The sequence below is a fragment of the Grammomys surdaster genome, unplaced genomic scaffold (assembly GCF_004785775.1).
Source record: "Grammomys surdaster isolate TR1022 unplaced genomic scaffold, NIH_TR_1.0 1162, whole genome shotgun sequence".
Classification (NCBI taxonomy): Eukaryota; Metazoa; Chordata; class Mammalia; order Rodentia; family Muridae; genus Grammomys; species Grammomys surdaster.
The window spans coordinates 1,369,479-1,394,279 of NW_021605581.1; the positions used below are offsets into that span (position 1 = coordinate 1,369,479).

Genomic DNA, 24,801 nt, shown 5'->3' on the forward strand with positions numbered 1-24,801 from the left:
CCCTCTCCTCTCTCCCCTCTCCCCTCTCCCCTCTCCCCTCTCTTTCTCTCTCTCTTCTTGCCTCCAGGAAGCTGAGTTCTATACCTGCACCTGCACTTCTGGACAAGAGAGTGAAAGATGAATATACCATTGATAGCTGGTACACACACACACATACACACACACACACTCCATTGAGGGAGAAGATCTCTCTGTATGATATATATTTAGAGGGGGTAGAGAGACTAAGGGGTAGATTGTTGAGCCGTTTGCCCACATGTAAGTAAAGGGACTCTCGAGTACTGAGGCAGAATATTTACTGCCTTTTTTTTTTTTTTAAGATTTATTTATTTTATTTATGAGTACACTGTTGCTGTCTTCGGACACACCAGAAGAGGGCATCCAATCTCATTACGGATGGTTGTGAGCCACCATGTGGTTGCTGGGATTTGAACTCAGGACCTCTGGAAGAGCAGTCAGTGCTCTTAACCGCTGAGCCATCTCTCCAGCCCCTATTTACTGCCTTTTATTTTGTAAAATGGGAGAAATAAGCCAAGGAAGCAGTGATAAATCACTCAGAAGATTAGGAACAGCATCTGTCTATCTTAGGACCATGCATGCTGAGCTTGATGAACTGTCAAGTTCTGAGCCACAGCTGGCTGCATCAGGTGATGTGTTTGCTGGCTTAGGATCTTGTCTCAGTACAGAACAGGAAGATGTTCAGAAGTGGAATGGGTAGGATGTGCCTTCTCTTGATTCAGCACCTCTCCATCTCTTTACCTACTCTTTTTCTCCATTGAGTGAGGAGCTCTCTCTGTATGTAATTCACCTTCTAAGAGAAAATTCTATTGGTTTAAGTAATTGCAGTATGCGGAGAGCTTTACATCAGTTTCCACATAGCTCCATATAGGCAGATTGTCTGGTGCAGCCTTGAAAGGTTAGCTTGGAGCCTACTCTTTTCTTCCCCAGGAAAAAAGCAAAACAAAGAAAATTAAGTGTTTAGTATTATCAAATAATATTTTCATGAAATCATGAAAAGCTTAAAATTGGGAAATCCCAAATGTTGACAATGGCACCACAAATGTATGCTAGACAGAGCTGTGGAAGAAATGGTGTTGGGGCCACTAGGGTGATAAGCAAGAAATATCAGCATTCAAAGGCTTCAGGTGACAACAGGCTGCAGGAAAGCCTTGCAAAATATTTCACTTTAGGAGAGGACCCAAACATAATGATACAACAACACACAAAAGAAACAAAACAAAACTGAAGTTGCTCTTGCTATGAGGAGAATATAGATATAGATATCTGTCTATAGATAGATAGGACCAAGGTCAAGCAGTGATCACTCTCACAGGGCACTTGAAAGGTGAGGTTGAGGGCAGTATCACAGGAGACAATCATGTCAGTTATTCAGTCTATATGGAAACCATTCTGGACAAACGTAGTAATGGTAATTTTATGAGTCTTTCACAAACCTTCTAAGATATGAAGAACCAAGGACAATTTTGATAAAACACTCATGTTAACTACCAATTATAGCTTTGTATCAGATTTTGAGAGTCAGACAGACACAGAAACAGACAGAGACAGAACAGAAACAGAGAGAGACAGGAGAAAGAGACCGAGAGAGACACAGAGACAGAGAAAGATAGAGATAGGAGAGACAAAGAGAGACAGAAAGATGGAGAGAGGGAGGGACAGAAAAACAGAAACTGAGACAGAGAAGGAATAAGAAAATTGGTTTCTTTACCCTAGTTCTAACTCGATCAGCCGAGTGTGTAGTGGTTGCAAATATTCTTTGAAGGAAACAAAAATATTTTCTCTGGAAGCTGAGAGTGCACAGTAAGAAACAAGACGTTTACAAGTGGCTCTTACAGATGATACTCTTAGAAATCTGTGCTTAATTTGCAGTAGACTCATTATGCTAATTAGACTTGTGGTAATTTGTGCATGTCCTTTAAAAGATGGCTGATGGTAGGTAGGAGTTAGCATGTAACCTACAGTTTTGGAAATAACCTGTTCCAAAGCATGGCCTTGTGAGGATGGCTTAGACCTTTTTACACAGTACAAAATTATTTTTATTTTATCATTTCCCAGGGAGACATTAACAAATATATTTACCTCAGATAGAGCATTAATAAAAAAAAAAAAGACATGATTACATCCAGGTCTAGCCTGATGAACTGCTGAGTTTACTAAGCACAAATAAGGGGTTAATTTCAGGAGCACCTTTAACAACACCAAAGCTGCCTAGGGTGGAGTTCCCGCATCCTGTTAACCTTCTACCTCATATGCACTCTGCTAACTCCTGAGACCAGGTACGGAATCATATCTCCCTGGGTTGGGGTGTGAGTATCTGTATCTCAGGTGAGAGTTCAATGACCCTCTCTGACCCCTCCTTTTCTGAAGGAACATTAACAGCCCTGTTCATCTTGTGAGAATCTCTTGGGTGTAATCCCAGTGGCTCTGGTTAAGATAGTAATGGCTCTTATACCCAGAGGCACCTCTTGTTCTCATGGCTCTACTCAGGTTAGGTTTGACCTATGGGTAGAATTATTTGGGAGACTGATAAATATTTCCTCTTTCCTTCTTTGTCCCACATCTTCTCAGTTGGAGTTGGAGGTTGGATTTCCCACATCCTTTAACCCTTGTTGAGCACAGCTTCATGAAGATTTGAGAGATTTGAAAGACTGTGGGATGCCCGGAGAGCTAATTCTTGTGTGCTCCTGAGCAAAACTGACAATGTTGTATTCTTGTGTTGGTGACTTGTTACAGACTTATTTTAAGGAAGTCCCATAGTGAGTGCTGAATAGGCTTAGAAACAAAGGCCAAAAAGAAAGATCAGCTGGTTTCCTTCCTAGCAACACTAAAGCAGCTTAAGTTAAAGGAGTTAGATATTCCTGAACATTGGCTTGGTGGGTTGAAGTGGTTGTCTTGTAACTTTTCCTGAAACTGGGTTTGCCTAGAGCAACGTTTCTCAATCTGTGGGGGTCACCTAAGACTATCAGAAAACACAGATATTTGCAATATGATTCATAATACTAGCAAAATTACAATTGCAAAGTAGCAACAAAATAATTTTATGGTTGGGCATCACCATAACATGAGGTACTGTGTTAAAAGGTTGTATTAAGAAGTCTGAGAATCACTGGCCTAGAGGTTAGCCTGTTTGCAGAGAGAAAGTTTACCTTGCCCAGAAATGTTCCTTATGTGTTCCCTGATGCTTAGAATTTCTTGAACCCATATCCCTGGAAGACATGAGCAGAATAACTTAATCTAGTTATATACCCCATCATAGTTCATGTGTTCAGAGCATCACTAAGACCAACCAAATAAATTACAAAAATTTTACTAGGCAAACAAGAAGCCAGACAGTTCAGAAGGTATAGAAGCTGAGTAAGCTCCCAAGCTGTGATCACTGCAGCCTTGGCATGGGTCAAGAGAAGACCCACTCAGAGGGAACTCATGGCCAGAGAATACACTGATCTAATTTGCTTAGGGCCAAACATACTGTTTCAGGAAGTAAGAATTTCACATATATTGCACTGGCTTCCTTTTCTAACCATGTTTTTAAAAAGCCTCTTCTATCTGGGCTCAGAGGTGAGAATGAGGAGGATGCAAGGGCCGAGAAGGGCTAGTTATTTAGGGAAGTCAGAGATAGAGAAGACGTGAACCATTCCAGTTAAAATTGGACAGAAAGAAGCAGCAGTTAAAAGTCACTCTGTAGGAAATGAGACCAGAGGGGACATTTAAAAGCTTCCACTTTGTCTATGTGGAGTGTCACCTTCCTGATCCTTCCATAGCAGAAAGTAAAAATGACTTTTCTCTCAGGCACTGTTGGGATCCAGGAATAGGTGTGGTAGTATGCGTAATTGCCTCATGATCAGGAGAAAGCCCCAAGCCTTGGTCATGCCTAGTGATGGTTTGGGTAAGAAAGAGCTACTTAGATTCCTAGAATGGCATATTTTATCATATTCTTCATCAATGAGATTTAAACTTTTCTTGGAAAGATTACTGTGTAGGATGCTTTGTTTAGGTTACCTGTCTGATGAGTCAAATTCTGGACACATGAGATTGAAGAGGTAGACAAGGGGCAGAGCAGAATGGCAGCCCATTGAAAGAAAAATATGTCCACATGGATGCCCTAGAATCAGTTTTCTCCATGGTTGACCAATTCCAGGTAGCTTGTCCTGGACACATGACTACACATATGAGCAGTGCTAAACGGATTCAGTGGTTTTCATATACATGTATGTGCAGATATACACGTGCACACTTCTAACAATAATAATTTAAAAAGAGATCATGAGTGTGAGAGTGGACATATGGAAGGAGTTAGAGGGGGAGGGAGGAATTGGAACTGGAGTCGGGAAAGAGAGGCAGGAGTATTGTAGACTCTGTGCTCATGTATAAAGATTTATAATCCTCCACACACATACCCCACAAAAAAGAACTTTAGAAGGTTCCTGAGTGGAGGTCTAGAGTTGACATCACCTTTCAGTTGACCAACATTGAATAAAATAAATGAATCTGAATACTTCACTCTGATTAAATTTTGGCTGGCCAGAAGAACTGTAAGCTTCAGCAAGGCAGATTTCTCCAAAGAGGTGAGTAAAAAGTGGGATTTGTCTTCCAAAAGTGTTCTTGTTAGCTAGAGAAATGAATGCCTAGACCCCGAATTCCTTACCAGCTGGTACAATGCATATAGCATGGTTGTCCCTCAATATCTACAGTGCATTTACTGATTCTAGAACCCCTGTGAATAGTGAAACCAGAGGATGCTCAGTTACTTATAAAAATGGCATAGTGTCTGTCTGTAACCACATACATCCTTTTGTAAGCTGAAAATCACCTCTTACCATACCTGGTACAATCCAAATACTATGTACATGCTGTATTGTTATTATGCTGTATTATTTATAGATAGCTACAGGAGAAAACCTCTGTCCATGGTCAAGAGACATTGAACCATAAAACTGTATTTTTGATCAAGGATAGTTGAATCCGTGGATATGAAACTCTCAGATGAGATGGTCTTAACATCCTATAGTATCCTGAACAACTCTGAAAGAATGAATCACCCAGTCAAATTTAAGAAAGTTGCTTTGGCCTGTAGGGTGAAAAGGAGACTGCTTGGTGCAGTTCCTGTCTCTCCACTTGACACATATCTTCTCCCGTTCTTACCCTATGTGTTTTGTATCTCACTTACCACACTTGGCTTCTATCTGGATTCAGATATTGTTGAATACTGATCTCATCCCTTCAGGACAGACTTCTGAATCACTGACTTTATGTCTCTCACAATGTTGGGCACATGGTAGAAACTCCACAGAGCTAGTTAGTTAAGTTTCATTGGGCAAACATTGACTTTTATTTGAGAGATAGCTCTGTGCCAAACATAATTAATGCATGAGACATATTCTGGAAGTGTCAGGTGAGCAGGTCAGAGAAAGGATGCATTGAATTGGTACTACATTGCAATCTCTGGTTGATCACGGGCTGTTTGCATGTCATAGTAATTGAAGACCCAAGAGAAGCCATGTCAGAAGGCAGCCTGAGTTTGTTCCTGATGTTCTCAGTCTCAGAGGTGCCTGGATGTCCTTTTCATTCTTCTAATACCCTGGATCTACTCATTTTTCTCCTGCCTCAAATTTGTTGGCAAACTATTCTCTTCCTTAGTTATTTGTCTCTTGGGGTCAGGGCAGTCTGTGAACTTGTGTAAGGGAATAGATTCAAGGGTATATTAGTTTTTTAATGGGAAAGGTCGAGATTTGACTCTTTTCTCCTTTTCTTTGCCTTCCCTTGCCTGGGAAGAAAAGAAAGAATTACAATCAATTCTCAAAACTGCCTTGGAATCTAGACCTTTGTCCCCATTGATAAGAACTTTGTGACTGCATACTGAATCGTCCCCAGCTTGTCATTTTACTCTACAAATTAATCCTACCATTCAGTTCAATAAGCTTAGAGAACTTTAAATCTCCAGGACCCAAACTAGTTCAGTTTGGTGAATATGCTACTATTTATAGATTAGTTTATTTTTTTTTCACAGAAGAAAATCACATTTCTATTTTTCACTAGGATCTCTAATGCTAGTTTCTAAGTCTCAGGAGAATCTTTCCAAGAACTGTAACATTCCTCTCTCTCTAGTATCTGAAAACCTGCATTGTGCTGCTTTGTTTTTGCAGTCAGCCTTGGGGGAGAGTGTCTGGCAGTGCTTTGCTAATGTCATGAAGCTCTGTCTCAAGGAAGAGTACTCCATTGTAGAGCACACTCCTCCCTGTGCTCCCTGGCAGGCTACCATTGAATTAAATGTTCAGGATATGCTCCATTCTAGTCAGAATGAATTTATTGTGAAAATCCACAAAGAAATTCATCCTTTTTGGTCAGACACTGGCTTTAAATTAGTATATCTTCAACGGTTATTAGTTGGTTTTGGTTTCAACCACAAGTGATTGAACCAAATTATGAATCAATCATCTGATTATGGGGCTGGAGAAGTAGCTCAGGAGTTCAGAGCTCAGGCTTACCTTTCAGAGGTCCTGAGTTCAATTCCCAGCAACAGCATGGCAGTTCACAACCATGTACACTGGGATCTGATGTCCTCTTCTAGCATGCAGGCATACGTGCAGACAGAGCACTCATATATTAAATCAATCAATCAATCAATCAATCAATCAATCAATCAATAAAATCACCATTGTGACTGGGCTATGCTAATATGAAAGAGGAACAATCAAACCTGGGGAATATTAAAATGTTCTTGTATGGCTAACAACTGTATTGACCCAAAGGACAGGATGATATTACCCGTCACTCAGCCTTTAGATATTCCTGCTTAACGAATGCTCACACATGCACGCTCACACATGCACACACACACATGCACACACGGGGGGTGGGGGTGGAGAGAGAGAGAGGGAGAGAGGGAGAGGAACTCAGAGGAAGAGAGAGAGAGAGAGAGAGAGAGAGAGAGAGAGAGAGAGAGAACTAAACACACGTGAACAATTAAACCACACTAGATAAAGACCCAATCTTTAAATGCAGTTCCATTTGAACAATGGCCTGATACCACCAGGGATTAATGATTCCAACCTGCTCACAGTTCACAGTATGCTTAGATGTCCCGTTTCAATGTGTATTCTATCTTGTACTGGTGGAGAAACACAGAATTTTAAAGTAATCTTTCTAGGCAAGATTGGAGTTCAAAATGTTTTATTAACAATAAGAGAAACTTCAGTAGATATAAGTGCAATTCATTATTTAGATGTGAATCTGACTCTATGTTCATAGTTTATCAGGCAGTTATGTAGAAAATCAAAGGAAGGAAAATTGATGCCTTCAAAACACCAACTGGAACAATGGAAAAGTACAGATTTCAATGATTAGGGATCCCATGTAAATATAGCAAGAAGAAGGAGTTTGTTGTCAGAAAACTTAGGTTAGGTGTTTGATGTTTTTAAACTCTTAATCACTGGGTAAACCATCTATGTGGCTTAATTTTTGTCAACTTGATATAAAGTAGAGTCACCCTGGAAGAAGAAACCTCAGTTGATGAATTCCCTTCATCAGACTGGCTCATGGACATGACCGTGTGCCATGTCTTGATTACTGATTGGGGTGGAGGGCCCAGTTTACCGTGGCTGGTCCTATCATTGGGTGGGTGGTCCTGGATTGTATAAGACAGCAGGCTGAGCAAACTGTGGAGAGAGATCCAGCAAGCAGTACTCCTCCACAGCCACTGCTTCAGTTCCTGCCTCCAGGTTCCTGAATTGAATTCCTGCCTAGGAATTTTAATTTCCTTCAATGATAGACTGTAACCTGTAAGCCAAATAAGCCCATTCCCCTCCCAGGTTGCTTTGGTCTGTGTTTTATCACAGCAACATAAAGCAAAACTAGAACAAGCTATCTCTCTTGTGAGTTAAAGTAGAAATCAGCTAGACAATATATGTAAAGTCCTTTATAAGCTCCAATGACATGGCAGCTATTAATCATCAGTGAATCCCATCTCTCTCTAATATAAGATTTATCTGTGTTGTTCTGACTCTTCTGAAATTCACTATATAAGCCAAACTGGCCTTTAACTCCAGATAGAGATCAACCTGCTTCTGCCTTCTGAGTGCTTAGATTAAAGGTCTGTGCCACCAGACCTGGCATCAGTGAATCTTTTCAATTCTGGCAATAAATCTGACTTTTACATCATGGTTAAAATTTGAGTATCTAGAAGACAACAAGTACATTTTAGAAAAATAGAGAATTGATTCTTTAATCTATCTGGTTTCTCACTAGGAATTTGTGTTAGATCACCTCTGATTTCCATGTCAATGGTTTTTCCCATAACTTGGACCCTCATGAATTCATTGTTGGGACAAGATGTGTTGTCTGACTTTTCCATTGTCTATGAAGAAATTGGCATGGGCAGCTCATTTGATAAAAGAATGAAGTGATAGTGGTATAAAGCTATCTAGGTCATAAGTCATGTGCTTAGGGTTACATGGAGTAGCTCAAAATTAGAGTACAAGAAACTGAAAGTTCAGGACAATATATAAGAAATGAAAGAGCTTCAAGCCTAAATGATATCATAGGCAGTTCTGCTTGTAAAGACTTATCACAGTTCCTCTCCCAGGAAATGCTAAATGAATGCAGACTTTATAAATTCTTCTCACTGGTAATAAGATGCTATTCTGTTGTATTACTTCTTTTGGGGGAGATGAATGGAGAGGAGACAGAGATTGGAACAGACCAACGTTGAGGCACTATTCTTGTCCGTTAGCCCAGGATTCTGACCTCAGAGAGCCAAGTTGGCATTTTGGGAAGAAGCAGATAGACAGATAGGAAGCTTGGAGGCTGAGGCAATAGCTTTGATTGGTAAAATAATTGACGTACAAGCATAAGGACTTGTATTTGATCACCAGAACTGAGTAAAAGAGCCAAGCACACTAGCATGTGCTTGCTATCCCACTGGTGGCTGGGGATATGTAGATAAGTAAATCCCAGGAACTCACCGGCCAGCCAGCCAGTGAGAGATCCTGTTTGAATAAACAGGGTGTACAGCTCCTGAGAAACAGTATTCATGGTTGTCCTCTGGCCTCTGAAGGTCCACATAAGCAGCCTCTGGCCTGGGTAGTATGATGCAAGGACTCGTCTTTCATCACCTTTGCCCCACAGCAGTATCTCAACCCCATCTTTTGTTGTGAAGGGACTTGTTTCTGATTCATTTTTGCTTTGCTGTCTGGACTCTTGTCTAATGCTTTCTTTTGCTTGCTTGTGTGTGTGTGTGTGTGTGTGTGTACATAGGTGTGTACATGTGTGTGTACATGCACACACAGGGGTACACTTAACATCATATAGTCTTTCTCTGACTTCCTAGTCACTGTCCATGCTCCTGTAGAGCTGCTTATAAATCCCAGAAATGACGGGACCATAGTACAGGAAGACAGATTGAAAGAGGGCCATCTTATCATTAAGGTGGAATACAGATATACACAACAGGTAAACCAATTTTACTGTTGCAAGATGCCACTGAATCCAGTTAAGCAACCAGCCAATTGGGATTGGGTTGGGGGCATGAGCTGGAAATCAATCAATTAAACCAGTTGGCTTAAATTGACTGGTCATTTCAGCTCCAAACACTTTGCACTGGGTAGATACAGCCTTAGAGAGCTTCCGAAATACAGTTCCCATAGCAACTGTACAAAAGTGGCAATAAGAAGCAGTGCATGTGGAATTTATTTTATCTCCTTTGCCTGACTTCCTTTAGTCCCATCTCATATTCCCCTAGGCTCTGGCCATCTGGGCATGCTCTTTTTTTCTTAGCGGTTTTTTTTTTCCTCCAGGAAAGAGCTCCATATAAAATGCTCTTTCTTACTTGGCTCTGACAGACAGATTGAGATTGTCATCCACAATGGTGAGTTTCAGTCCTTTGAGTCTCTAGTGAAATCCTCCCTCACTTGGCCCTATTCTGCCTTACTTTCCTGGGGTTCTGTGCTATAGGATTAGGGAGTTTATTGCAAGAGGGATTAAGATTTTTTAGCCTCAGGACCTGTTCTAGGTGACTTCTCCCAGGAAGAGGCTCATCATTTCACACACCAGTTACTCCAGTTACTCCAGCAACCTCAAAGGAAGAAATGCAAGCAATGCTTCACCTTCCTGTTGCCCATCACCTTTCTTATCTCCACCAATGAGGGGATTCAGAACAGTCTGTGTTTGAGCAATTTACAGAGTGATGTGATTAGGCCTTCCCTATTGATCTATATCTTGACACAAATGTTTATCTTCTGATTCTCTAAAATGTCTTCATTAGCACCTCACTGAACTTCCTTCTTTAAATGGATATGTGACAGAGCAGAGCAGGCTGCCTCAGCCAGACCCATTTCATAACTTACAGAAGAGCTTATTTACCCATCTCCTTAAGAATGACCTCAGTGCTATTTCTGACACTCATGTAAGGGGTGGTTCTGAATCACACAAGTAGCTACTGTCTCTCTTAACTATTCCTGCTAGTCTAGATGTCTAATTTGTATGCTTTAATATTCAAGGTCTTCTGAAACTTCATCCTAATTTTCTTTTAAATTTATGCCCAAACAAGAGAGCCACAAGAACCTTCTTTTTCATCTAGGCATAGTGATACCTGTCTTTAATCCTAGGATTAGGAAAGTAGAGGCAAGAGGATCAGTATTTCAAAGTCATCCTTGACTACATACATGCTGACATTTTCTTAGAGATAATCTTCTGCTAAAATGTTGTTCAGTGGACCCCCAAAGCACTTTCCCATTTATAGTTGCCTGTTGTTGCTCATGCCATGCCTTTAGGCATGTCAAAGTCTTTCTCTTCACTCACCATTTAAATTCATAGCTCATATTAAAGTCAACTTTGAGCATACTAGCATGTATATTAGATAGCCCTTGGTTGTGCTTATATTGGTGTGTGATTGCTGTCTAATAAACCAGTACAAAAGTCAATGGCTTAATACAATACACTTTATTCTTATCCCTGAGTGTCTGTTCAACTATTCATCTATTAATTACAATGCTGGAGAGTGAACCCAGGGCCACAGTCATGGTACAATAGCATCCAGCACCCTATCATTGAGTCCAGCTTGATGGTCCATATTAATAAATGGACTTGATTCATCTAAAATAGGCTCAGCTGGGCTGTTCTGCTTCATGGTAAGGGTTGAGCAGAACAAAGTCCAGTTTGAAGGCATAGTCACTTGGGGAATGTTCTCTTACCTGGCCACAGAAGTAGAAAACAAAACACAATAATCAAAACCAACAAGCCAAGTACATGAATACTATTAAGACTTCAGGTCAACTAATATTTACTAATATTTCATGGCTAAAGAAAGGTGTATGATCAAGCCCATGATGAGGCTGAGCAGTGAGGTTCCTCTGCCACTGTGGAAGTGGGAAGGAGAGTGAGGATTCAGTGAAGATAATGCATATCAGTGTATCACTGTCTGGATGTGGACATGCTCACTTCTCTTGTTATAACTTCCCCACCGAGTTATAAAATCACCTCCTCAATATAAAAATGGTAGGACTGTATTTGGTTTATCATCATTTATCTCTAATCCAGCCCCTCCACTAATGACTGAAAGATACCTGAACCCAGGTTTATATGTATCAATTATTTCACTGTATATTGTAACATCTTTAATTTCCACAAGAATCACCAAGAACTTAAGTAGAAGATATATAGATTTTACATATATCTACTGCCACTGTCTGTAGCATAGCCTCCCCTGTAAAGAACAGCTTCTACTGGAATGGAACATTTGCTATGATTAATCAACTTTCATTGACAAATATCATTCAAAGTCCATAGTCACACTCGGTGTTGTATATTATCTGGGTGTTGACAAATTTAATATAGTCCATACCCACCCTTATAATATCATTTTATTGCCCTAAAAATCTTGTGTTTTCTGCTCATTTCTCTCCCTTTCCTCATGGCCCTTGGAAATCACTGATATCTTTACTGTGCTCATAGCTTTGATTCTTCTAGGATGTCATGTAGCTGGAATCAGATAAAATGTAGCCTTCTTAGCATGGTTTCTCTTCTTTAGTCATACACATCTGTTTTCCATGTGTTTTGTCAAGGTTCAATAGTTCATTTAATTTTAGTGATGAGTAATATTCTACTACTACTCCAGGCAGTGATAATCACCCGGATGTACTAACTTGTGTAGTTATCAACTGATGGAATAATGCTGTGCTAAAAGTCCACCTGCAGGTTTTTATGTTAACCTAATTTTTCATCTCTCTTTGGTAAAATAGCAAGGAATGCATATTTTAGATTGTATAGTAAAAATATGGTTAGTTTATTAGGAATCTACCCACTGTGATCCAGTGTACCTACCACTCTGCATTGCCAAAGTAACCTAGAGGATTCTGTTATGCTGCATTTTTGCTCCCACATGGGGCATCAGTGTGCTGAATTTTGATCATTCTAATAGATGCAAGGTGAGATTTTATTCTTTTAGTCTGTATCTCCAATTGCTATGTGTGGTACATATGTCATGGCTTATTGCTCATTTGCAACCTACTTCATACTTTCACACTTACTGCACACCCACAGCCAGTGAGTGCATCGATAGGATAAGAAGCTGTGAGAGTTGTTCTGGGATGATCTGGATGAGACTGAGTTCAAGAGTATCACTAGTTTGCAATAGGAAGCCAGTGATTATTTCCAAATTCCTAGGCATTTAAAGAGCTGTGTAGCTGTATAGCTATGTGGAGGTGGCAGAATAAGTAGTAGTATTTTTATTTGAATTTCAAAACCCAAAGCACCAAAACAAGATGAGACCCACCTGAGAGACTTTCTTGGGTACCATTTGAGTCTATTCAAGGATAAAACATTGGTTCTCTATTTCCACCACTGTAGAAGTAATTGTAGTAAGTATGGTACATGTGGTCATAGTGTCTGAGCTGTCACTTAGTTGTCATGGCAATAGATTCCTTTCTCTTTTTCACTCTGTCTTCTTTATGGCACAGATTGTAAGTTATCTCCTTGGGAGAATGTTTGAGTAGCATAATGCTAACTTGCAGAGCCTTTGATGGGCTGTGGTGCAATCAGGATTGTCTTTTACAGTTGTACTGCTGATCACCCTATACAAATCCTTGCCAGGGTTTTGTTCACATGGAGAAAGTTAGAGCTCCTGGGGAACTCTCAGCTGCAAGCCATTATAGTTATGGTATAGATTTGAAGATAAGCTAGAACTGAGTTGAATCACAACTCTGCCACTTGATTTCTTTGTAACCTGGAAAACATTCTGTAGCCACACAGAACCTCAATTCATTTATCTGAGAAACTCACCTTCAGCAATTTATTTAAAAAATGGTATATACTGCTAATAATATACTTAGAGAATAGCTTTCGAATACATTCAACAACGCATTTTATGTAAAATGTAATTGGCGAATATTGATATACATCTTACCCATCCATTCTCCCAGTCCTGACTCTTATGAATGTCTACTTCCTATGGATTCTTCCATTTTCCCTGATAATATCTTGCATGTACTCAGGTTTTTACATTTTTATCCAACATTACAAACCATTCATCATACAATTAATTAAGAACCGTAGGTATAGATATGTATATGCCCATAAATATTTATTTTTGTAATAGTATATAAAAGCCTATAACTTTGGAATTTCTTACTCTAGAGAGGACCAAACTTAATCTCCATCTAGCTCAATGGTTTTCAACTGAGGATATTTTCTCTTTCCTCACCAGGCATTTGACAACTAGGCAATACTGAAAACATTTTGTTTATTGTCATGGTACGGAAAAAGACATATTCCTGACATCCTAAGGAAACCTAACTACTTCCACTTCCAGGGGTCAAAAGTCTGGGGTATTTCTCTATATTCTACATTGCACAGGGCAACTACTGTCCCCAAAGAAGTATTTCTTGACCCCAAATTTAAGTAGAACCATAATTAATAATTCCCAGGATCCAGTTGGAAGAAAAGGTCCTTCATGTGAAGAGTGGCCTTTACCTAAATCCCACTCTTATCATTCATTCTTAAAATGACACTGAATTCAGACAGATTGGAGTTACTCAATGGTTGTTGAATAATTTTTAGCAATTTACTTTAAAAAACCATAAAACTTTTTGAATTAATCTTTTATAATTATACTCTTTTATTTTAAAATTTCTAATCTCTATATTCCACTTCTCAGTTACCCCCTCCACCAACCCCATCTCATAATATCCTACTTCCTGGTTACCCCTTTACTAACTCCCCACCCCCTACCCCCACCCCATCCCCTTTGCCTGTTTGAGAGTGCTCCCCCACCTACTCACACTCTCCCATCCCAGCCCACCACTCCAGCATTCCCCTACGCTGGGACATCAAACCTCCCCAGAACCAAGGGCCCCCCCTCCTGTTGCTGTCAGGCAAGCCCAGTCTGTGCTACATTTGTATCTGGAGCCATGGATCCCTCCAGGTACGCTGCTTGGTTGGTGGTCTAAACTTTGGGAGAACTAGGTGGTCAGGCCATCCTATGTTGTTCTTCCAATGGGGTTGCAACCCCCCTCCACTCCTCCAGTACTTGTTAATAGGTGGGTATTAGATTAAAAACTGTAAACCTTTTAAAAATGTGGTTCTGACTCATCTGTTCATAGTGAATTTGCAAACTTGTATAGCCACTATGGAAATCAGTGGCAGTTCCTCTGGAAGACGGAAATTGATCTACCTCAAAATCCAGCTATACCACTCTTGGGCACATATCTGAAGGATACTTCATCCTATCACAAAGAACCTTGCTCAACCGCGTTTACTGCTGTTCTATTCATAATAGCCACAAAATGGAAACAATCTAGATGTCTCTCAACACATGAATTGATAAAGAAAATATGGTGAGTTTACACAATGGAATGCTACCTAGCTATTAAAAAAATAAAAACATGAATTTCATCGGTAAATGAAGAAAAAAATCATCCTGAGTGAGATAACTCAGAGAGACAACTATACTATGTACTCACTTCTGTGTGGATATTAGCTGCTAAGTCAACAGTAATGAAGTTACAATCAATAGAACAATAGAGGTTAGGTAGAGATTAAGATACATAGGAAAGTATAGATAGATCTCCCTAGGAAGGGGAAATAAAATAGATGGTTATAGATAGACAGGGAAGAATGAAGGGAATGGAATGGGAGGATCATGTGGGGAGGAAAGAGGAATGTGAGGGAGGGAATCTGAGGAGACACAGCTAAAATTGAGAGCCCTTTGAAGATTAGTATGGAAACCTAATATAGTAGTTAAGAATACATATATAGACTCCCACACACATATGCATACATATAGACACACACACACGGATACTTAATACTGTATTAGTAGTATACTCTATATCTATATAAAAATGATCTAAATGAAATCACCAAATAATGGGGGAAACAGTCCCAACTAAACATCTCTTATCACCAAATCAAGCTTCCAGTACTGGGAATTGGGTTGTTGGCTGAAGGGGTTTCATAGGAACCAACAATTCAGGCTGCTGCCAAGACTATAGTTGAACACAACACCCACACAACTCACTGAACATGGAGAAGTTGAGCTGGTAACTACATAGTGCTTTACAGAAAGGTACTCTATGCATTACCATAGCTACAAGTCCCTTGATCTACAGTAGTGTCCTGCTTGAAAGATATGTTAGTATAATGGTAGCACAAATAATTTGGGAAAAGTCAACTAATATCAGATTTGACTTAAGGCCAATTCTATGAGATAGAACTTGGATCTGACACTGCTTGGAAGACCAAGAACCTGGAACTAGAGAACCCAGGGACCAAGGGGGAAACCAAATACCACTATTCTACTAAGAGACTATAGCAGTAAAATGATTCCTAATGACATTCTGCTATTCTCATAGGTCAGTGCATTTCTCAGCCATTATCAGAGAAGCTTCCTCCTGCAGTAGCAGATGGGAACAAATACAGAGACCCACAGCCATACAATATACAGAAAGTGAGAGACCTTGGAATGCTCAGCCCTAAACAGAATGTGTCCATCAAATTCCATGGAACCCGCAGAAGAGAAGGTAGAAAGACTGTAAGAGCCATAGGGTATTGAGGACACCAAAGAGACAAGACCCTCTAAGTTGACATGATAGAAGCACACATTATAGAACTCACAAAGACCACATCAGCATGCACAGGGCTGCACCAGACAGGGTCCTAGAGCTGAAAGGAGAACTGGATGCATGTCCCATCCCTGCCCCAGAAGCTATCTCCTTTGCTAACTATTTGCAATTTGTTTCTCAAAGAGGGTCTCACTGAAGAAACAAACTACTCTTAAGATAGGGAGGAACTGGTAGGAGTAGTGAGAAGGGAAAACGTAATGAAGATATATTACATGAGAAAAAAATCTATTTTCAACTAAAGGGCAAAGATGTGGTCCTGGTTAAGTACACAATGGTAAGAAGCAGAAGACCTAGCCCTTGCCTTTCATCACTCACAGTCAAAGGTAAGTGAGTCAGAAGGTTTTGGCAGAGACTGTAGACAGCACTCTTATTCTGAAGCTACCCCATAACCAGGGATGAAACACAAGAATGAGTTAACAACACAAACACTGACCTGAGCTCTCTCTGCTTCTCACATCAGCTGTCCTGTGTGAGTCCTTAGGTGCTGTTCAGCCACTGAACAGTTGAAATATTTAAAGTTCTCATAGTCAGTAGTCATGGTGAGCTGGCAAGCCTAGTCACCCCACTCAAATCCCTCCTCTCCTTTCACATCTTCCCATGGGGAAGTGCTATGAGTCTACCCTGTATGTTACAAATATCATTTTGCAAAGATGAATCCAGGTAAGGAACCTGACCATTCAGAATTAGATTCAATCTATGACAGGTTGTTGTAAATGGTGGAATTTTGCTGAATTGCACAAGATGGGTGGTTGGAAAGTAAAAATCAACAGGCAAAGTAAATTGAAATTTAAAGAAAAAAATAATGTAGTCTGGCAACTTGTTTGCTATATCTATTTCCCCTCGTGTAACACAGCAAGATTACATCTAGCTTCTTTTGCAATGAGATGTGGTCATGCGGATATCCAGTAGATCATAGGACAAAATGATAACTGCCAGTGTATTCTAGACATAGTGAGAAACTTTTCATACTGCTTCCAACTGGATTTGGAGGCTTAGGGCAATCTTGAAAGCTAATGTTGAAGGTTGAAGTTCTCCTATCTCTAAGTAATTCATCAGGAAATCTATGAGAAGCAAGAATATATTCAGAGTCCCATGTGGAAGAAACTCGGAGAGGCATGAGACATGAGCTGACAGGTCATAGTGAAGAAGGCATCGATGACCATGAATAAAGGGTCCATGTGATCAGTTTTATTAATCAGGTATTACTATTGAGTTCTATTCCAGCTGTGTCTGACAGGTATGATTCCACTTATGTACAGCTGTTGGAATTGCCAAAGAAGTACTTGATAAACTCATGAGACTAGAAAATAATTTTGTGTCCACACCCCAGTGGAAAGCGTGGCTCTTCCTGTGAGAAGTCTGGAGTTAGAGGCAGGTGTCACACCTTCAACAGCCTACGCACCTTTCTAGACATTCTCTTGTTCTGCTCAGATATTTTTCCTTTGTTATGTTCCTTAAGGTACCAAAGAAGTCTTTAAAAAAATAAAACACAAAAAAACAAAGAGTAGACATGCTGGGGAAAGGAACAAATAGGTCTTTGGTGAACTTTCCCACTGCAGGCACCCTTGGGTTTTAATTAGGAACAGCCTCTTTCGCCCACTTCAACAGTAGTTTCCTGAGAAACACAGGTGCCCACAGAAATAACCTGGAAATGGTCTTGGAACTTGTTTAATGTCACTGCCTAATCACTTCCCTAAATGTCACTGATTCGGAACACTCTTTTTATATTAGATTTCTTCCCAGGTAGGAGACCCCAACACAACTGTAAGGAAGAACAGACTTTTCTCTTGCTTGATTCCACCCTGTCTTTTCCCCTATTGTTCTGGGACAAGTTCCAGGCAGGAAATACTCAAAAGATCATGTAGCATTCCTATTTCACTAAGGAATGTTGACAACTGAGATTCCTTTATTTGCTAAAAGTTGGAGTTTTATATATCTTTATGCCTCTTCTGCGATACTTGCAATGTACCTGCTCTTTGGTCTTTGAACTCAGATCTCTTGAAATAACTAAGGGTAAAAGCAAGACCTCTCAGAACCTGTCTGCTTTCTCAAAACATCCCTCAGGGATACTGTTCTTTGTTTTTTCTCCAACATCAGGCCTTAACTAAGACTTTTATTCTATGAGTATTTTTCCAACCTACTGATAGAGTTTAGTATTAGATTTAAATATGCCACAAAATAAAAGTAGAGCAGAATTCACTCTTTGGGGCTTTAGCATAAAGGGATAATACAAATCCTGTGGTGGAAGGACAGCTGTATGAGAAGCTTACTCTGTCCATTTTTTCTCAAGGCCACAACTTTACGCTGGCTTAAATACGTTTACGTCTTTGTCTCTTCTTGAAATTTAATATAGTTAAATGCATTATCTCTCTTGAACTTCTTTTGGTAAGATGATTTTTGTTGAGTAACATTGGGTAAAGATGGCAAGCCTCAGTGGGAGGGCTAAACAAGGCTTTCCTCAAACAGTAGGCTTCTCAGGTCTGCTCAGCTGCATCAAATGCTGCCAGTCTGTGGAACTCAGAGATGGGTAGGATCAGTGCCTGCGTCTCTGAGTTATGTGAAGATGTTTCATTTCACTGCTTATGGGGGAAGTGTAAATTAAAACAACGATGAGCTAGAAAGATAAAGAAATCAAAACATTTCATCACAATAACTGAGTGACTCACACAGGAAGTCAGCAGGAGCAGAAAAGTAGAACAAAAGAACTGTGAGAGAGAGAGAGAGAGAGAGAGAGAGAGAGAGAGAGAGAGAGAGAGAGAACTATGAAATAAGAACAACATGCCAATCCCTATCAAGATGACTTTGAGCATAAACTTCCCAATCAAAGGAAAGGATAGCAGAACACATAAAAATATAAGACCCAACTATTTCCTGTCAAAATAAACGCACTTTGTATTTAGAGACACAGGCTGGGAATAAAGATCGGGGAAGGATAGGTTTCTCACATAGTAAGAAAGCACAGCTCTATGGGAGCTGTCCATCAGCAAAATAGACTATAAGTCAAGAACTGCCACCAGAGACAAAGAAGACCAGCAGGATACTTTATTTTAAATGCAAAACAATTGTGCATTTGTGTAAGTATCTATGTACTCAACATCAGAGCAAACAATGAATAAAGTAAATGTTGATGGGAATTAGGAGAAAAATAGATCATGAAATATCAATAGAGTCTCTTATGCTCTGTTTTTTAATAATGGAGGGATGAGACAGAAAATCATTAAGGAAACATTAGATGTTAGATGTAAACTTTAATGCAAAGAGACTTTAGCAGAGTATTCTGTATTCCATATAGGTCATCAGAAATATTTTTCTTAAGCCTACATGGGGCATGTTTATTAGGTCAGAAAACAAGTCCTAACAAGCTTTAGAAGATTAAAATTATATCAAACATCTTTTCTGACCACAATGGCACAAAATTAGATATCAGTAACAGGGGAAGTGGACAAGGCACACTTTGTATAAATTAAACACTTTTTTTTTGAGCAACCAAAGATTCAAAGAAACCAGCAATTCAAAATTTAAGATGCTTCAAGGTAAATGAAAAGGGAAGCATGATATTTCCAAATCTAAGGAGGGTAGCTAGAATCGTTAGAAGTAATCTTCTAGTGCTAAATAAAGCCCACGTAAAGAAAAAAAAATAAAGAAGCAATCAGATGTTCTATCTGAGGGAGCTAGAGAAACTAAAGAAACAAATCAAAGTCAGAAGAATGTAGAAATGTGATCAGAAATCCATGAACTAGTGATGAACAGAACTATAGAAAAGACAATTTAAACTAAGAGTTGAGATGGGAAAAATAAACTAAATCAGCAGCTTTTAACTGAATTAAGGAAAAAACAACTCAGAAAACTCAGCTAAAATAAGAATTCAAAAAGGAGACATTGTGCTGGATATTAAAAACATACAAAAAGATGGCAGAAGATTACCATGAAAATTATACATTAACACCTGAAATAGCACAGAAGTGGATACATTCTTGAGTAGATGCAACATACCAAGACTGGATCATGATGAAACAGGAAATCTGACCAGGCCAATAACAAGTGAGATTCTCCAATCAGTAATAAAAAGTATTCCACCAAAGAAAAGCCTAGAACACGGTGCCTCATTGGTGACTTATATAAAATATTTAAAGGGGAGTTGATATCAACTACCCTCCAAATCTTCCAGACTCATCATATGAGCCAGCATTACCCTGATTATAGCCAGAGAAATTAAAGGCCAGTAATCCTGAATAATGTAGAGGCAAATGTCCTCAATAAACCAAGTTCATTATCACATTAAAAGAAACACACACCACAATGAAGTGGGATTCATTCAAGAATACAAAGATAACTCACACATGCAATCAATCACTGTGGTTAAGTACATTAATAGAAAAATAAAACTTAGACAGTTTATAGACACAAATAATTTATCACAACATAATGAAAACTGAAACCTTTTGTGTTTGAAATCAGGAACAAGGCAAGGGTATTCACTCTTGTTACTTCTATTCAACCTAGGACCAGAAATCCTGGCCACAGTAATTAGGCAAGAAACTAAATATAAAGCATACATGAATCCCAGTTACTAGAGTGCTTGCTTAGCATGTACTATGCCCTAGGTCTGGTTCCTGGCACCACATAAACTGAGCATGATGGTGGCACACCCTGTAGTCATAAGGTGGATGTATATAGAGCAGAAGTTTAGATCATCCTTGGTTATGTAGTGAGTCTGAGGCAAGGCTGCGACACATGAGACCTTGCCTCAAAACAAACACACTAAAAGAACAAACGCCAAACAATAGTATGACTCAGAAGTCTATCTGCCAATGATAGGCTATTCAAGAAACTCTATTCTATCTGAAGTCTGTCAGAATTCATGAATTCAGTAAAGTTGCACAATGTAAAAGTCAACCCACAACATAGTTTCAATTCCATACAATAACAGCAAACCATTCAAAAGATGAAAGGAGTGTCACTTCTAATACCATCAAAAATAAGAAACAGGAATAAATATAACCAAGGAGTGATTTATATTCTGAAAATCACAAACATCACTGAAATAAATTAAAGCAGACATAAGTATTTAGCAAGACATTCTATGTTAATGGATAAGAAAGATGGACATTTCCCTACCTTGTCCTATGTCAGATTTCTTCCAAGCAGCCAATTTCCTTGTCCTTGCCCAATGTCAGAATCTTGCCAGGCAGTCCCAAAAGCTCTCCACATCTCCCCCTTTTTATTGCATAAACCAGACTGAGCCTGTCTTAGGTAATTCTGACAAGAAAGCCTTCCTTACCCGTCATGAAATATATGTTATCATGAGCAACACACTTATGTCTTAGGTTGGTAAGGCTCTGTGCAAAATCTTACCTGTCTTTGGCTTGCCAGCCTATTAAATTTATAACTCTGTCTGTGGGTCCATTTTCAGTTTCAAGTCATGTACTTTGGCTGCCAACCTGTTGATGTAGTTAGAGACAAGCTTTAACACGAAGGGCAGGAATATGGATTGCAGGCAGGATTCTAACATTAGGCTAGAACAAAGAAGTAATTTCAGGCAGAAATCTAAATCCTAGGCTAGAACAAAGAAGAAATTTCAGGCAGGAATCTAAATCTTAAGCTAGAACAAAGAAGTAGGCTTCAGGCATGAAAATGACATTGGGCTAGGACAGGGAAGTAGGCTCAGATGTTTTGGTCATCCTGATAAGCCCTTAGAAATAGTGATTACAGGAGTGATAATGGGACTCTGTTTATTGTTGTGTGTGTTCATTGACAATCTGGGTTTATTGTCTTGCATGTTCCTTGACAATATGATCTATTGTATTGCTAGTTCCTCAACCTAGAACTGACCATAATACTTGCATGTGATTTAAACAGTATAAAGGCAAAAAGGAGGAGGAGGGATGGGATATAGGATTAATGGGGGGGGGTGGGGAGGATGGGGAAAGGGGATAACATCTGAAATGTAAATAGATAAAATATTGAATTAAAAAAAATGAAAAAAAGAAGGATGGACATTGCCAAAATATCTATACTGTTAAGAGTAGCACATAGGCTCTACAATCTCCAGCCATATTCTAATGATATACCTTTTTCTAAATAAGTAAAACATTCCTCAGATCACTGTGAAGTTTCCAATTGACAAGTGTTCTGTCAATAAGTGAAATTCACTTTGAATAGGAAGGTCTTGGAATGGCTTCCCAGATGAAATCAAGAATCATCATATATGTTAACAAAAGTTCTGTTTTAGAAACTTCACCCCTTATTAATTTATACTTGAGGAAAGCAGGGAGAGGTCTCCAGGGATTAATAGCCATGACTGAGGATCTTATCTGAGAGAAACATTCTCAGAAGAAATGCAAGAATACATATTATGTTTATTAAGGGCACTTTTCAGTAAATGATTTAAAGAAATAAAAATGCATGGCTTTACTTTGTGCATACTCTGGCATCTCTTTAACAATATCATCAAGCCCAAAGAAACAAAATAGATTTATATATAGCAAATTGGACATATTGAAAATATTTCAAACAAAAAAGCAAGACAATTATTTTATATAAAGCTCATTAAAATTTATGGAAAGTACATCAACAAACAACAATGCTATATATTTTGCTGTGCATTTCCATATGGCAACACATTTGTATATGACAATACATAAAAGGTAAATTGATATCTTAACCAGATAAATAGAGAAGAGTTAAGATGAGCATCAAAAGTAAATCAGAGTCCTAAAGTAAAATACTGATACTTTGCCATTTCAAGTTAAGAGCAGGAATCACCAGCTTATTAATGAACTCTGAGAAAAACAATCTTGATGAATTTCTTGGGACAAAAAACAGAATTTAGAAGATAATAAAAAGCAAGATCACTTCCTTTTTGGATATCATTAGAAAGAACGTTAGCTGCCAAAGAAGTCAAAGAGGCAAGTTACTGAGAGGAGTATAGACGAAAAAGCTTCTCTGTGAGATTATTGAATTAATAGTAGAAGGAAAGAGATATATATAAAGAGGAAGTTGTTCTTTAAACGAAATCCATGAAGGTAGGGGAAGAGGAGTCAGGAATCCACAGAAGCACTTGATGTGGTTCTCGAGGTCATCTGAGACATATACTTACTCTGTGTGAATCAACCCTCTATTTGTTTTACAACAAAGAAATGGATCACTAAGAAACATTCTCATTCTTGTGGACTCATGGATCTGAGAGAGTCTTGAGAATATGTATTTTAACAAGACCTTTGGGTAGTGTTTATACTCCCTGGAATTGGGTAGCAGTCATTTAAGGCACAGGAGAAGAGAATGTTTTGGGGTAGGATAAAGAATGTTTATTTTGTGGTGGGTAGAAAGCTTTAACATGGATGGGCATGACATGAACAGATAGATGGCAAACAGATGACAGACTGATGGATAATAAACATGATAGATAATAGAGGATAGATGAAATACATACGTGTTTACAGACAGACAGACAGACAGACAGACACAGACAGGAAGGTAATAGATAACTATAGATTAGCTGTGTGATTGACAGATATATTGGTAGATATACTAATTAAATGTGTACCACATCTAGAAATCTGGCCTCAAAGCTTGGGCAAAGAATAACTACAATTATCATTGTTCTAACGTAGAGAAGTGTAGTTATACTTTTGACCTAAATGTTTTGTGTTGCTGCTGAGGGTGAATCAGTGGTGGTTCACCCATTGCAACAGGTCCTCTCAGGATGAAGCAGTGACACAGAGCTGACTGTACTGGAAAAGCATCAAGAACTTTTCAAGAACCATTGCGAATGATGGGAACTTTTCTACTGGCTGGCCCTTTGTGAGATGGGATGTAGTACAGAGAGATTTGGGAAGGAGAGAACAGGAGGAAAGCTATTAATCTGAGGCGAGCCTCTACCCTGTATCACAAGCACATGCTGTAGTGCTATATCTCTGCTAAAATCCCATTCACTCCATACCCTTCCCCCACATTATCCCACCTGCCCAGCAAATCCAGTTTATTAATTAAGGATTCATCTCAAGAATCATGTTCAGAACCATCTAAGAGATCTGTGCTTTTTCTTTCAGTGTGCCCAGTGCACCAAGATCATGCCTGCCTCTGCCCTGGATACAACCTTGCATCTGCCCCTACCCTAGCAGTTCCAATATTGCACTGCAGATTCTCAAATAAACAACCACTGGTTTGCTGCTAAGGTAATTTACTGAGTGATGACTAGAAATAAGCCACTCTTCGAATGTCAGCCATGCCCATGGTTGACCACATGAGGAACAGACAGAAGTATTCAGAAATAAGCATGATTGGTGCTCATGTAGCCTGGAAGAGTGTGTACCCATTTATCTGTCACCAGTGAACCAGGTGGTTTGGGTAAAGAAAAGCCAGCAGTCACAATTCTGTACTGGGTAATTTGGAAGGGTTTGAACCATTCCTAGAGCAGTGCACAATACTCTTTCTCATTGCTCAGGGCAAAACAACCAAGGAAGCTGAATTTCAAGATAATTGTACTTGCTATTTTCTGATACCAATAAGAGAGAAAATCCTATGAGTGTAAAGAGACTTTTCTTCCAGATAGAAAACAGATTTCTGGTTAGCCAAGAATTGTTACACAGGAACTTCTCATTGCACCGTCTAGCCCAATTCTCATGGAATGCTTGGCATACCTTCATGTATTTCTATACCATCCTAA

The 24,801-nt window shown here is 39.2% G+C and overlaps 1 long non-coding RNA gene across 1 annotated transcript in view; it reads right to left on the reverse strand.

Annotated features, from left to right (window-relative positions):
• Positions 1-24,801, reverse strand: part of LOC114634993 — a 109,410-nt gene that overhangs the window by 66,049 nt on the left and 18,560 nt on the right. The window contains exon 2 of the long non-coding RNA XR_003713398.1: positions 12,531-12,690. This is a non-coding gene — a long non-coding RNA (uncharacterized LOC114634993). The remainder of the gene's footprint in view (positions 1-12,530; positions 12,691-24,801) is intronic.